General features: G+C 42.7%; 1 long non-coding RNA gene across 1 annotated transcript in view; it reads right to left on the bottom strand.

The window, feature by feature from the left end:
* Window positions 1-13,311, bottom strand: part of LOC106036509 (uncharacterized) — a 193,490-nt gene that overhangs the window by 18,722 nt on the left and 161,457 nt on the right. The window contains exons 9-10 of the long non-coding RNA XR_010834103.1: window positions 7,713-7,763; window positions 6,536-6,650 (exon numbers count right to left, since the gene is read on the bottom strand). This is a non-coding gene — a long non-coding RNA (uncharacterized lncRNA). The remainder of the gene's footprint in view (window positions 1-6,535; window positions 6,651-7,712; window positions 7,764-13,311) is intronic.

The following is a 13,311-nucleotide window of genomic DNA, read 5'->3' on the forward strand; positions in this document are numbered from 1 at the left end:
TCTACTATGCCTGCTTTAAACACTACTCTGAAGTTTGGATATGGACAGTGGAGGTTTCCCTCTTTACAGTCAATACCTCGGAGAGATGTTCTGGCGACCCGTGTAAAGGCTGGGCTGCCGAGGAGCGTGAATGAAGATGAAGTGTTGCCACTGGGATACATTGCTGGAGTAATCTTAATTTCATGATTTGACTAGAAGGTCAAAGAATTTTTTCCTCAGAGCTGCCATGTAATAACTTCTAGAAAATATTTTGCTCCTGATTCAGAAATTGGCTCTTCCTGTGGCCTAGCAAGGGACAAAAGCCAGTCCAGTTGAGGCCAGCCACATTGGACCACACTTGGCCATCTCTCCCAAGGACCCTGGTTCCTGTCTCCCCATTATAAATGCCAAGCAATTAGGGTGTAAAAGAATCAAAGTCCTAGTCAGTGTTTCTCCCCTACCTTCCCTGAGGGGCTGCGAGGGTCCCCTTGCTGGTCCTCCACATGGAGGAGGTGTGTGCAAGGTCTACATGGGCTGAGGAGACACCGTGGCCCTTTGTATGCTCAGGGCAGGAATAGGGGAGTCCCAGCCCGCTCCATCCGTGCATCTCTTCAGGTTCATGGGAATGCCCCTGCAAACCCTCCATCATGAATGATGAGGCCAAGAGCTGGATTTTCTTCCCCAACTCCATAAACCATTAAGGAAGAGATTAAGAGAAAATGCAGTCTATACTAGATGAATATCTCCAAGAATCCCACAAAATCCTAACACAATAACCAGGAAAAGGACACTGGCTCCTACCCATCTCCTGCAGGGGCAAGAAAGGCATTTGTTTGTAGCTCAACTCTTTTATTTATTGATCTCCAAGAAATGATACATGTGTTAGGAATCATGTCTACATAAAGAAGAAGGAATATAGCCTAAAGGACTGATACCATGGGCCTTTTCCTCCCTCCTTCCAAACAAGTAAAATAAATATTTTGTATTTTGTGGAATTCATTCTTAAAAATAAATTCCACTCAGATTCCCCAAAACTACAAGAAGAAAACAATCATAAAGAACATAGGAAGGAAAAAAAAAAAAAGAAAAAAAAAAAAACACTCCCAAGACACATTGTTGTTACATGTCGTGAATTTCCACGTCTTCACATTTCATCTCACACTGGTATGCTGATAGTGGAAGGCCGAACAAATTTTTTGAACCAGCAAGCCAGGCTCTCAGGAGAACAATTCATTTCGTTTGTTATCCTTCTGCTTTGATGTACTCCACAATCTCACATGAAATCAGGCTTCAGTGGGAATGGCCAGGCTCAACGGACAAAAGGCAATGGGCTCCCCTCCTAGGATGCTAATCAAAACCATCCAATGTCAGCAAAGGAAGGCAAAAGCAAAGAGCCAGCAAATAACTGAATAAATACAATTGCTATCCCTTAAATAACCCTGTCACTGAAACACAGAAATACACAGATAACTCGATCCTCCTTCTGAGCGAACAGTGTGCATATTTAACTTGACAGGTTTTTCAAGACTCATATTCCATAGCTTTCCATATTGTCCTCAGCAGGACACAGCCAACAGTCTGGAAAATAATATCTTCCCTAACTTCACTACTCCCTCCCCCACCTTTTTTTTTTTCTTGTAATCATCCATATTATTAATAGGAGGCAGCTGGTTCCCATTAATGTTGGGAAAAGTGGTCTATCTCAGGAATTATGGTTTAAATTGGCTTGTAGTCTGGGGGAATTAGCCATCTGCACCTGGCCTAACATGGATATTTTCAGCCATACTAATCATAAACAGGGCTTTGTTCTAGTTGCGTCCACTTAGGGCTCTCACTCTGTCTCTTTTCATTTTCCCCTTAAAGAATGAAAAAAAAAAAATCAGAAGTAAAAAGGAAGAATCCTATTTACTCTTTCACAGAGTTAATCAAAACCTAACTGCTTTGTTAGTGACCTGCGTTTTATTTTGTGTTTGTAACTGAGAACATCATTTAAGTTTGAACTGGGCCCAGCAAAAGTCCTGTAGCTTTTCAGAGGCTGAACAAATTTGGCGCAAAGAAGAGCCAGTTGTTTGGCAAGACAGCTGTGATTTAGCAATATTTTTATGACGTCCACAAGAAGCGTAATACCATGTGGGCAGGAAGGGCTGCACACCAGACCGTAGCTGGAGAGAAGGAGCGTTGCAGTATTTAAAGTAAAAACACCAGAACACTGTGAATTGCTCTCAAGAACGTGCTATAACGCAACGCGAATGTTGGACTCTGTGTGTGTTTTTTTTCTTTTTCCCCTCCCATTTAACATCTCTCTTTAGCAAAACGATTGTATTTATCCAGTGCTTTTGGGCTGAGATAAGAAAAACACATTTAAAGGTGGGTGAAAATAAATGACATCATCAGGTCAGACGCCTGCTTGCTTTGTCTCCCAGACTTGGCAGTGCAGGTATAAGCTCTATCCCATCGCCATACTCTGCAGGGAATCCATCCACAACTGCAGTTATAGGAGTGAGTGGTTTACACTGCAGAAGAACATACCCAAGTCTTTGACCGTGTTATTTTTCTATTAACAGACAAATCTCTACAGATTTGTAAAAGAGACAACTTCTCTCCCTCTCTCTCTACATCAGTCTTCCTGCCTTAGTAATTATGAATCACCAGTGTTAATATGTTTAGAAAAGATCTAGACAAATTCTGGAAGAATAGGTTCATCGGTGCCTATTAAATACAATGATCTGGACATGATTTTTGGCTTGGAAGTCACTGAACTACTGCGTGCTGTAGCCCAGGAGGCTCTGCCAAGGGACAGCTCACGTCCAGCTCTCCTTCTCTCCCTCTGCTCCCCCCACAAACTTTTGCTGCAGACAGGATATTGCGTTAGCTGTGATACTACGGCTGTTCGTACACACATGGTTACGAGGGGTTGGCTTGCAAGCAAAAATCTGGTTCAATCCTACATTCACAGCTTCATCTGATTTGGTTTGTTGTTTTTGTGTTTGTTTTTGAACAAAGCCAGCTCCTTTGGCCATATTTTGTGGTGCAGCATCACTGCTCCACCTAGACTTACCCCTCGACAAGTGCCAAAGCAGTTTGTGTGCCAAAAGACATCCTCTCCAGTCCCCTCTCTATCCAATGTTAGCCTACAGGCCGTGGCAATACATGTCACAGGCACAAGCATCCAGAGAGCTCCTCACAGCCCTCTCGTGCTCCCTCCTGGCTGAATAGCTGGGTCTAATGAGCTTTTTTGCTTGCTCACGCATTTTGCAGGCTCCAGCTGAAACAAGAAGCAGAAATGCTGACCTCTCGTGCAAGAGCCTATTGCCATGCTATTTGCAGCTTCTCTGGGATCAGGAAGTGCCAAAATCTGAGAAAGAAGCCTGGATCTTCCAGGCCAATTTAGAGTCTCGAGAGGCCCGTATAGTTTGGATAACCTACAGTCAAGCGTTACAATTTATGGGAGCTTATCCAAACCAAACTCTGACTCAAATCGCTCACCCATCAGGAACCGAAACACCTCTCGGAACAAGGTGTGCTGCCAAGCACGGGGAACCAGCTACGAGGTGGGGCCTGGCAGCATGGAGATGGGGCAGGCTCAGCTGGGGGTGGGCTTCTGGTGGCAGGGCCTGGGGAGCAAAAACGGAGCATAACGGAGGCAGTTTTTAATAAGCAACTCTGAATCCAGTTCAGCTTCCCCCCAGCTGATGTAAAATCAGCAGAAACTTGCTCAGGACAGCAAGGCAGAGTGCTGAAGCCACCAAGGGGAAGGATGAAAACAACATCCCCGGTGAAGGTCAGTGCAGGTCCCACAAGGCTGAGGCTGAACGCCTGTGGCCCAGTTTATGCCGAAGGGCTCTGTGTGAGCACCTCGTGTGCCTGAGTGTTGGGTTTACTGACAGGGAGGAGGTGGGGGCAGAAAGTCACCCTTAATCTTGGTGAGATCTTAAGAATTTACCAAGACAGGCACAAATTCCCGGAAATGAGATTTCCCACCTCTTCAGGGAACGGGATTTAGGTATGAAAGCCAGAATAATGAATGTTGCATGAGAAAGGTGTATTAAAAGCAAAAGAATAGAAACGGCACGACTTCAATAACCGAGAGGAAAGGCACCTGTAATCCCCAGACATGTCTGTAATGGAGCTGCGTACAGCCTCTGCGACTCTGACACAGTATCTCAGGGCAAATACAAAATGAAGGCAAGAGCTCCCTGCCTGTAAAATGTGACTTGCTCCTTTGCTGACTCCCCCCTGTTCTTCCTAACTGAGCTCCTTACAGCTAATCTTCAGTCATTAGTGCTGTGCCCAGTACACAGCAAACCTCCTCCCATCTGTACGCTGGCTGGACATTTACACTCCTCGTGACGGTGCGGATCACAAAGCCCAGCATAAAGAGTGAACAAGCCAGAGACAAAGTCTCCCAGCTGAAGAGATCCAGCTGTGGGACAAACGTGCAGCGGAAATGAGGCAAATCCAGTTAGAGCACCTTTGGGAAACGCTGAAAAACCCTTCCCCTTTTCCATCAAAAGCAGGATGACATTCACAGCATCACCAACCCTCCACATCTGAAGGAGAGAGATCTTTTTAGCCATAAAGAAGACAAGAACCAGAGACGACATCCCAACCTTGTTTTTGCCGACTTTTTTTTTTTTTTTTTTCTGAGAGAAACACAAAGATATTATATCACTGTGATAACCAGAAGGATAAGCCATCAGCAAGATCAGTATAAGAGCAAGGAAAGCTCTGACAGAAAGTATTTCAGGAGGTTGTGGAGCTGCAGAGTTCCTTAAACCTTCACAGGAGATGAAGTGAGACTAGGGAGTGTACAGACAAGGGACTCTTTGCAAAGATTAATTTCTGTATCCTAGCTGTATAAAGAGCCCTTGGGTTTAATGCAGTGCATGAGGCTTCACAGAAAGGCAGAACGGTAACCACTCTAAGAGCAGCACTAACAGACCGGGATCTGGAGTGTATCACAGGTCCTTCTCACGGGCCTTTGGCCGGCTGCTTCTGATCTCGGCGCTGTGCTCCAGGGCTTTTCCAAGCATATCTCCTCTCTGGGCCCAAAAAGAGCTCCAACCTGGCCCTGTAGGCTTGTTTCTCCTTGAGAGTAAAAACCTTAAGGCTCATGTTCATAACTCTCTTCCCCTTCTTATCTTTCCCAATTCGCAGTGTGCACATCTTTCTAGACATCTCAGAAATCATCTCTGCTTTAGCTGTTCTTTTCCCCAAAGCTTTACTGTCTCTCTTGGCAGTGGTTGTGATTGTACAGCTGGGATCAAACTAAAATCCTGTTGCTTTTACTAATCCTGTCTAGCTCCCTACGTACTCCTTCTATGATGCTAGGGGTGCTTTCCTTCTTCCCCTGTGAAATTACCTCTCAGGAACACACTTCCCCATCACCAAACAACGTTCCCAGTTGGTAGGCACTAAAGTCAAAGAGATATCAGGTTTACGGGGACCCACCAAGCCAGGGATCCTGTGTGAGGCTAATTTGACCACGGGACATGGAGTTATTTCTATTCTTCCTTCTTCATCCTTGTTCTCTGTATAGGGAAGCTGAACAGATAACTTTAGTCTTCTTCCTGGTGCCATAGCTAGCTGAAGAAGAGTTTTTGTAAGAATGAAAGCAGAAAAGACAAGTAGGAGTTGAGAAGTCTATGAAATTTGTTAACTGCATACATATAGGGTCAGGAAATGTGTGCAAACCCCAGGAAAGTCATTCCTGAGCTTATAGGAGCAAACCACAAATCCTTAAATGTCAGGCTGGTAAGAGGGAGATAAAATGTGGCAGGGATTGACTGGGGCAAGTGCTCTAAGGAAATAGGAAATAAATGACTGACCTTGAGATTGAGTGTGTATGGTATAGCCCAGATGATGAAGCAGAGATTTTAAATGAGTTTTAGTGGAGATGGAGAAAGGATGAAACAGAGATGAAAGAAAGGAAATACGCATACAGCCAGGCTAGCAGGGTTTTTACTTTTGTTTCGGCTAGGATTTTTCATTTTGCTCCCTCTGTTGAGGAAAAGCTTGAAACAAGTGGGTAGTAAGTTGATGAATTCATGAAGCCTAACATTTATTCTCTGTTGTGAAAAGAATATCTCAGCTTCAAAGCAAAAGACAGATGGACCACAGCTCAGCAGCAATGTGAGACTGTCCCAGAAGAAATTAACCCACTGAGCTTACACTGGAAAAATCAAGAGCCCAGAGGGCCAATGACTCCTTAAAGATTGTAGAAGGCCTGCTAAAACTTATTTTTCTGCATAGTGATGAACAAATAAAATGGCAAAAGCTCTCATGTGCACATTTAATTAGGGATAGGAACAGAAAGGGTAAGGGGATTAGGAACACAATTTATATTTTTGGGGTGCTACATCTCCTTCCACTTTTGTCTACATTTTGGTCTCAAGGAGTCACTATCACTGGGCAGCTGTTTAATGATTTACCCATTAAAAAAATTATTTGTCCTATTCCTGAATTGCTGTGCACATCCCCATCACAAATAGCCCTTAATGGTAAATATCAAAATCAAATGTCTTCGGACACCTGGTATCTTGGAGACTGAACTTACCCCGTGTTTATAGTCAGTGCTGCAAGAAGTGGCCTTCACGTCACCAGCTCCATCACTCAAGGGCCTCAGAAAATCAGAAGTTTCACATGCCATTTGGTTCCAGTAAAAATGCGATCTTGTAGCAAAATAAACAGAAAAAAAAAAAAAAAGCACCTAATAGCACAAAGACCTAATTCAGAGAGTAGATTTCATTATGGGAATAGCATGTTTCTTGCAGCCTTAAAGTATCTCACAGGCTTTGACTACTTCAGAACCTGATTCCATGAAACGAAACACGGCAGGATAATCATATTTACTTGTTTGGTTTTCCACTTTGTTCAGTTATCCCAGCTTAAATCTAAGCCAAATGTTACACTAAAAAAAAAATAAAAAAAAAATGGATATACATGTTTTTTGATTTACTAACAGGAGTAAGAAAATAGGTTACAACAGCCAAGACCAGAGGTCCTCATTTGTAACCATTTATCCTCATGTAGTTAAAGGTCACCCACAAATTACAGACTGCGGGTTCTAGCACCGTTTTATACATATATAAATATATATGCCTGTATTTACAACTGCTACATACTTATTTTCCACAGTGTGGTGCCCAATGTTCCTGCTGCAGCCTGAAAAGGACCTGCCACACAGGAAGGCTGGCTGCTGCTAAATATAACACAGGGGAACTTTTTTTTCCTTGGGTGGAACTGGGACAGGCGGAGGAGAGGTGACATGGCAAAATCAGTTGTGCCTGAGACAGCCAAAGGTAACTGTTGTGGTTTGTGAGCTAAATGGCTGCTTGTGTCCCAGATGAAATAGAGACATAAACCTAGAAACTAGCCCATTAAGAAATCACTCAGCAAAAGCGGAAAATCTTGCAACCATTCTCGCCTGTCTATAAACAAAGGAGAAATTGGAATAACAAGCACAAGCTCCAAGCGTCATCGGCATGTCTAAATAATAAGGAGATTTTTGGAGAATTATAAGTCTGAGGGGGGTTTTATTTACATTCTGATTTATGATGCTTGGGTTTTTTTGTCTGTTTGTTTGTTTTCCCACTATTTCTCAGTAGCTCCTGCCACATGAAAAGCTGAAAACTTGCATTCTCAGTCAAAGACATGACTCCAACTGCAAATACTGTGAGACTAGCACCAGAACTGTGAAAGTGAGCAAAAATAAGCCTGTGCAAAATTCTAACCCAGCAAGTTTATACGGTAGATGAAATTATTAAGGATCAATTTGTAGTCACCTAAAAAAAAAAAAAAAAGAGAGATCAGGTTAATCAGGTGGTGTGTTACCATGCAGTGAAAACTTACACAAGTGAGAGGTAACCTCTAGATTATTTATAACTTGCTGTTTGAAATTACATTTCAAAGCTCTCCATGCTTTGAGTGAGGGCTGGTCTAGATGACCTCTAGAGGTCTCTTTCAACCTGAAGTATTCTGTGATTTTCAGATTTTGGCATATATCTCTCTTCAGTTGGAAAAAAAATAAAATAAAAAAAAATAACACGTTTTTCAAATGGACAAAGGAGTCAATCCAGGTTGAAAAGTGAGAGGTGAGAAAAATGAGTTTTTATGTTTGGAGTTTAAATGGCATCCTGCCTGCAGAATATTTTCTGAAGTTTTGACATTTTCTAAGCAGTTCTTCACTGAAATTGTACAGCTCCTTCAGGTCTGTGCTGCTAGGTGAGGTTTATTACAGGGTTGCTTGCTGTTATAAGGGACTGCACGTACTCTGCTCTATCAGAGCCTGTTACATTAGGTACAGACTGCTGCTGTCTCCCTTCGAAGGGCATGAGGAACTCCTCCAGCTTCGTCTCGGCTGCTGGGTTCATTTCTGGTCAGACCTTTCAAGAAAAGTCACAACAAACTACCCCAGTCTCAAAGGGTAATTTAGGTTTTCTTGCAACCCCAACTTCCCTGCATCCTTTCCTCAGGAAAAATAAATGGAGAAAATACCAAACCTTGCAGTTCTTATGAAAGGAGCAGATTTGTCTCATTTAAAAATCATCCTTCACATCCCAGCTTTAAATGGCTATTTCTCTCTTCTCACTTAGCTTTTTCTTTGCTCTTGCCCTCTATGGCTGTGCAAGCACAGCGGCCCCAAGAGATCCAAGATGCAAAGGTCAGAGAGCAGCTCAGCAGGTCGACGGGACCACCGATACTCCCATGCTGCTGCAAACCATGATGCCTGCGGACAGAGCTGGCATCCTAGAGCAGCCTTGGGCAGGCAGCTGGAGTGCTGTGCGGTTCCAGAGGGGAAGGAGGTAAATATATGGCACTCCGCCTCAAAGGTGGCAAATCAAAGCCCGACATGCATGGGGCAAACAGAGAAGAAAGCAAGCCCCACTTCCCCTAGCTTTCTGCTCCCTTAGAGAATCACACAAGTACAAAACCATGAAAACAATAACCCCAGCTGCAGAGGCAATGAAGCAATTTGTTAGGGAGATGACATTTTTAATGAGAAACACTTGCTGGAGGAGAACAAAAGGCCCTGTTTGGTCAGAGAGATGCTCTTGATACTCTTCTGAAGTGCATGAAAAAGTAATTTCATTTAAGCGTCATACACAGAGCAGCTGAATTTCCTGAGGCTCCAGATGTTGTCCTGTGCAGATGCTGAACAAATGGAACTCTGTCCTGATGAAATGAAAAGAAAAAAGCAAGCCTTCCTAAACCAAAACCCATGCACCAAAGTATTTCACATCTTAAAAGAAAAAAAGAGAGGAGAGAGAGAGAGCAAACCATGCAAATTGAGGAGAAAGGAAGTTCTTGAAAGCGACAATGTTTTATTGGACATAGGGCTAACTGTTCTTAATTGCACTATAGATAATTGAAGGAGCTGAGAATCTGGATTTGCAAAATACCAAGTTCTGGCTCTGTCGCCTCTTTTTCTTGGCTTTGTGCTGCTTCTCTTTGACAGTTATCTGGCTGCTATTCCACTGATTTTGTTCCCTAGGAAGGGGCAGATCCTGTGAGCTTTTATTGGGCCAGAAGTTACTGGAACTTTCCTGGGTGAGTGTCAGGTTCAGAATCAACTGAAAAATTATAATCAATATTTCACTGAATGGCTCTCATAGTAAAAGCGCAAACGTGCTTCCTAACTTGAGATTACACTAACTTGCTTCCTGAGTTTTGGGGAGGATAAGGAGTTTAGTACCTCTGTGGTAACAGCTTTTGAAATAAGAGATCGACCAAGATCAGCTCTCATGTTAATGAAGACTAATGAAACATATGACCTTGATACTCAAATACTTCATTCCTGAGCCTTGGGATGGGTGACAGAAGTAGATTCAGATGATTACTAGTCTTTGTCCTTCTACAGGGCCTATACAGATTCTGATGTAAATGAGAATAGCCTTAGGCCTGCTGGCTTATGCTCTATTTTTTCCTGCCCTTTTAGGCTCTGAAAAATGGAGACTATTCACTCTTTCTTCTAAAGCCCAAGTTTCCTTCTGATACAACATTATCCTTCTGCTAAGTGGTAGCAGATGAGCGAGTCTCCAGCGCTGCACGAACACGAGAGCATTCCTACCTCTTACATAGGCCCCTTCCTAAGGAGCAAGGCTGTCACAGACAACTCAGTCTTTGACAAAGCAATAATAAAAGCCAGGTTTGTGATGCTGGTCCATCAGCAGGTGGTACTGTGTAGTCAGTTTATAATGAACAAAGTGAGAACAATCTCATTTTGAAGGAGAATTTGGAAGAGGAGGTTAGCATCACATCTGACGTGAGCTCGGTGGGCAAAGCTAACTCCTGACACACCAGAATACACACGGAAGGAGAAGGAAGGAAGTCAATGGGTGTGTTAAGATCTGAATAAGAACAGAGCGAAAACTTTCAAAAAAGAAAACAAGAGCGCATGCAAGATATGAGAACCAGGGACTGAGCTTTTATTTCTGAGAGAGGTAGACACAAGACAGGGCTCAGAGCAGCTGCTTTCCAGCACAGAGGGAAGAAGATGCTTCCAGCATGGTCACCTCGTCTCACCAGTCACAGACGAGTGTTTTCAGAGTTTAGACAAGAATGCAGATCAGAGGACTGAGAACAAGCATTCCTTGACTTGTTTCTTTTAAAAGAAATCCGACAGGTCAAATGAGCTAGTTTTGCCCAAGCTCAGTCAAACCTCATTCGTGATGACCTAATATAAGCATCAGCAAGCCAGCTAACAGTCATGGTGCTGGTGGCTGGTGGCTCACAGAGGAGCATTGTGCTTTGTAGGAACCTGCTTGAAGCAATTCCGTAAAAGTGATTTGACGTTATGATGGAAAAATCAATTTTTACAGAATTATTGGGTGTGATCTAATGGCTGTACTGAATAGCCCAAATTCCAACAATAGGTAATGCTTTTAAGCATGTTACCAGGTTTTGTTTCATGCATACATTGCCAAAATAATCCCTTTGCATACATAGAGAGTAGTCAGTGAAACTTCTAGTAAGTACTTATGAAAGACTTCAGGCAAGCAATGTTCTACTTTCTATTCTAAAGAGGTTTGCATTAAGGCCTGCCCCTACCAGCACTAATCAGTATACAAGTCATGATGGCTAATGAGGAAGAAAAATCACTTGGATAGAGAGAAACTAAGCATAAATCAGATTTTTTCACATTAATTTCCTCTAAGAACACACTACAGCAGAGTGTGCTCAAGCCACATGGGATACAGGAGGTTTCATCCCACGTAACTTTTGCTGTAAGGCTTTTGGCAGAGAAAACATTTTGTAAGACCACACTAACAGCCAATACTGTGGCATGAGCCACCACAAAGGAGACAAGCAGGGAGCACTGCTGGAGGACTGAGGACTTCAGGCAGCATATTTTTAAGGATGAGCAACGATAACACCAGTCCAGAGCAGTACGGTTCATGAAGTCCTGCTCCCAGGAGGAAGTAATGCAGAGCTTCACTGCAGCCCCATGTTGTCTCTCTCCTGAGTCATTTCCCTCAGCAATCCAAAGATCATCTGCATGGCAGATGCTACATTGTCTTCAGCCAGCAGAGAAGCCCACAGAGATGGGCTGTGTTGATGCTCACCAATTACTGAGAGCCATTTGATGCCCACACAGTAGCTGTAAGGGGAAGCTGCCTTAGGGCACGGAGAGGTCAGGAGCCCTCTCGTGCATCTCCAAGCAAGGTGGAGCCAAATAAACCCTTGCCATGGTGGTGTAGCAGTACCCAGGGTATCATTAGAAACAACCTGTGTTCAAACTCCCAAGTGTCTGTATCCTTTGCAGGGACTTCTTGGCCTGCTCAGTATTTGATTTGATATTTCAGAACAATTAAAAAAAAATTCTGATCATAAATATAAAATCATTCCTTACAAGTATCTGGAATATCTAGCTTCCTCATGGATTGCTAAGTGAACACACTTATACCCTTTTGAACACCAGGGGATGATGATTTCCTCATTCAGGAATCATATGTGCATTTTCATGGGTCATTAGAGATGGATAGCTCTAAAGGTAGTCTAAATCTTTAAGCTCCCCTGTCTTTTAGCATGGAGGTGGAAAACCAGGAGAAAGACAAAGAGAAAAGAAATAATGAACATTTGCGAGGCCACTAATAAGCTATCGCAGGTCATTAGTTTTATTTCCAATATCAATGTAAATTACAAACTGTTTTGAGAATCAGTTGAATTAGGCATTTACTTCATAATGAGTGCGACTGCAATTTTAAAAAGCTAGTGCAGAGAATGGTAGAGAGTCTATAAAAAACCCAAGTTACATATTGGATTGTGCGTACACATAATGACTGTATTATTCCTAGGGAATTAACTTCTCCCTACCCACCCCCCCTGCAACTTTCCAGACTCTGAATCATTTTCTAATAGGATCTCAACAGGCAATAGTATTAAAAATGTGTTAGATGTTAGCATCTGGGCCAGGAAAAGCATGACAATCTAATATAGAGAATCTAACCGGGGCATTCATCCAAGCCTGCCATCCGTCTTTCCATTCTCTGCGGTCTCTCTCCCACTTCAGGATACAAAGATTGAGCAAGTCCTTGGAATAATGGCATTTAAATGAGGTGAAGCCTACCTGAAGAGGTTTCTTTGCCAGGCAGGTTGCAGGTCCCAGGGAACTGATACCCAAACTAAATCATCTTTCTCACAGTAATGGTAGTTTGAATTGAGAGTCATTCCAGTACACGGAGGCAGACTAAAACCAGCAATCTCATTCCATTAAAGGGAAAAAAAAAAAAAAAAAAAAGAGAGAGAACCCCAAAGCCCCAGATGTCAAGATTTTGATGATTTTCATTCCACAGCAGAACAAAAGTGAAACCTTTCAATGATTATTTTTCAGGAAAAAGAGACAAGATGGAGTAGTGAACTTGCTGGGTGGGTAAGATGAGCAAACTGGAACAGCAACACTGGGAGAATTTGAAACAGGGCCTGACTCCATGTCTCCATATTTGATAGACGATTAAGTGTCAAGACCCTCCTCTAAATTAAACAAATCTCATAGCCTCAATCTAAACAGCAAAACTTAACCTCTTCCAGTTTCTGATAAAATGACTTCTTTAATAGAAACATTTTCAGCTTTTGTTATTATTATTATTTTTTCCCCTCCAATTCTAATCCTTGGGGCTGTAGGGAAAATAAAAAATCTTGCTTTGACCAGCATGAAATTTACTGTCTAGATTTAACATGTCCATTTACCCTCTTCCTATTTATCACAGTACAAGAGTAGAACATGAAAAATACCTGTGTATTTCCAGTTTGCCTACTTTTCCTGAGATATGAGGGTGGTTAAAAATTAATCAGTCAGGCAGCATAGGGTATCATATTTGGATGCCAGTGTGC

This window comes from Anser cygnoides, chromosome 11, assembly GCF_040182565.1.
Source record: "Anser cygnoides isolate HZ-2024a breed goose chromosome 11, Taihu_goose_T2T_genome, whole genome shotgun sequence".
NCBI classification, from domain to species: domain Eukaryota; kingdom Metazoa; phylum Chordata; class Aves; order Anseriformes; family Anatidae; genus Anser; species Anser cygnoides.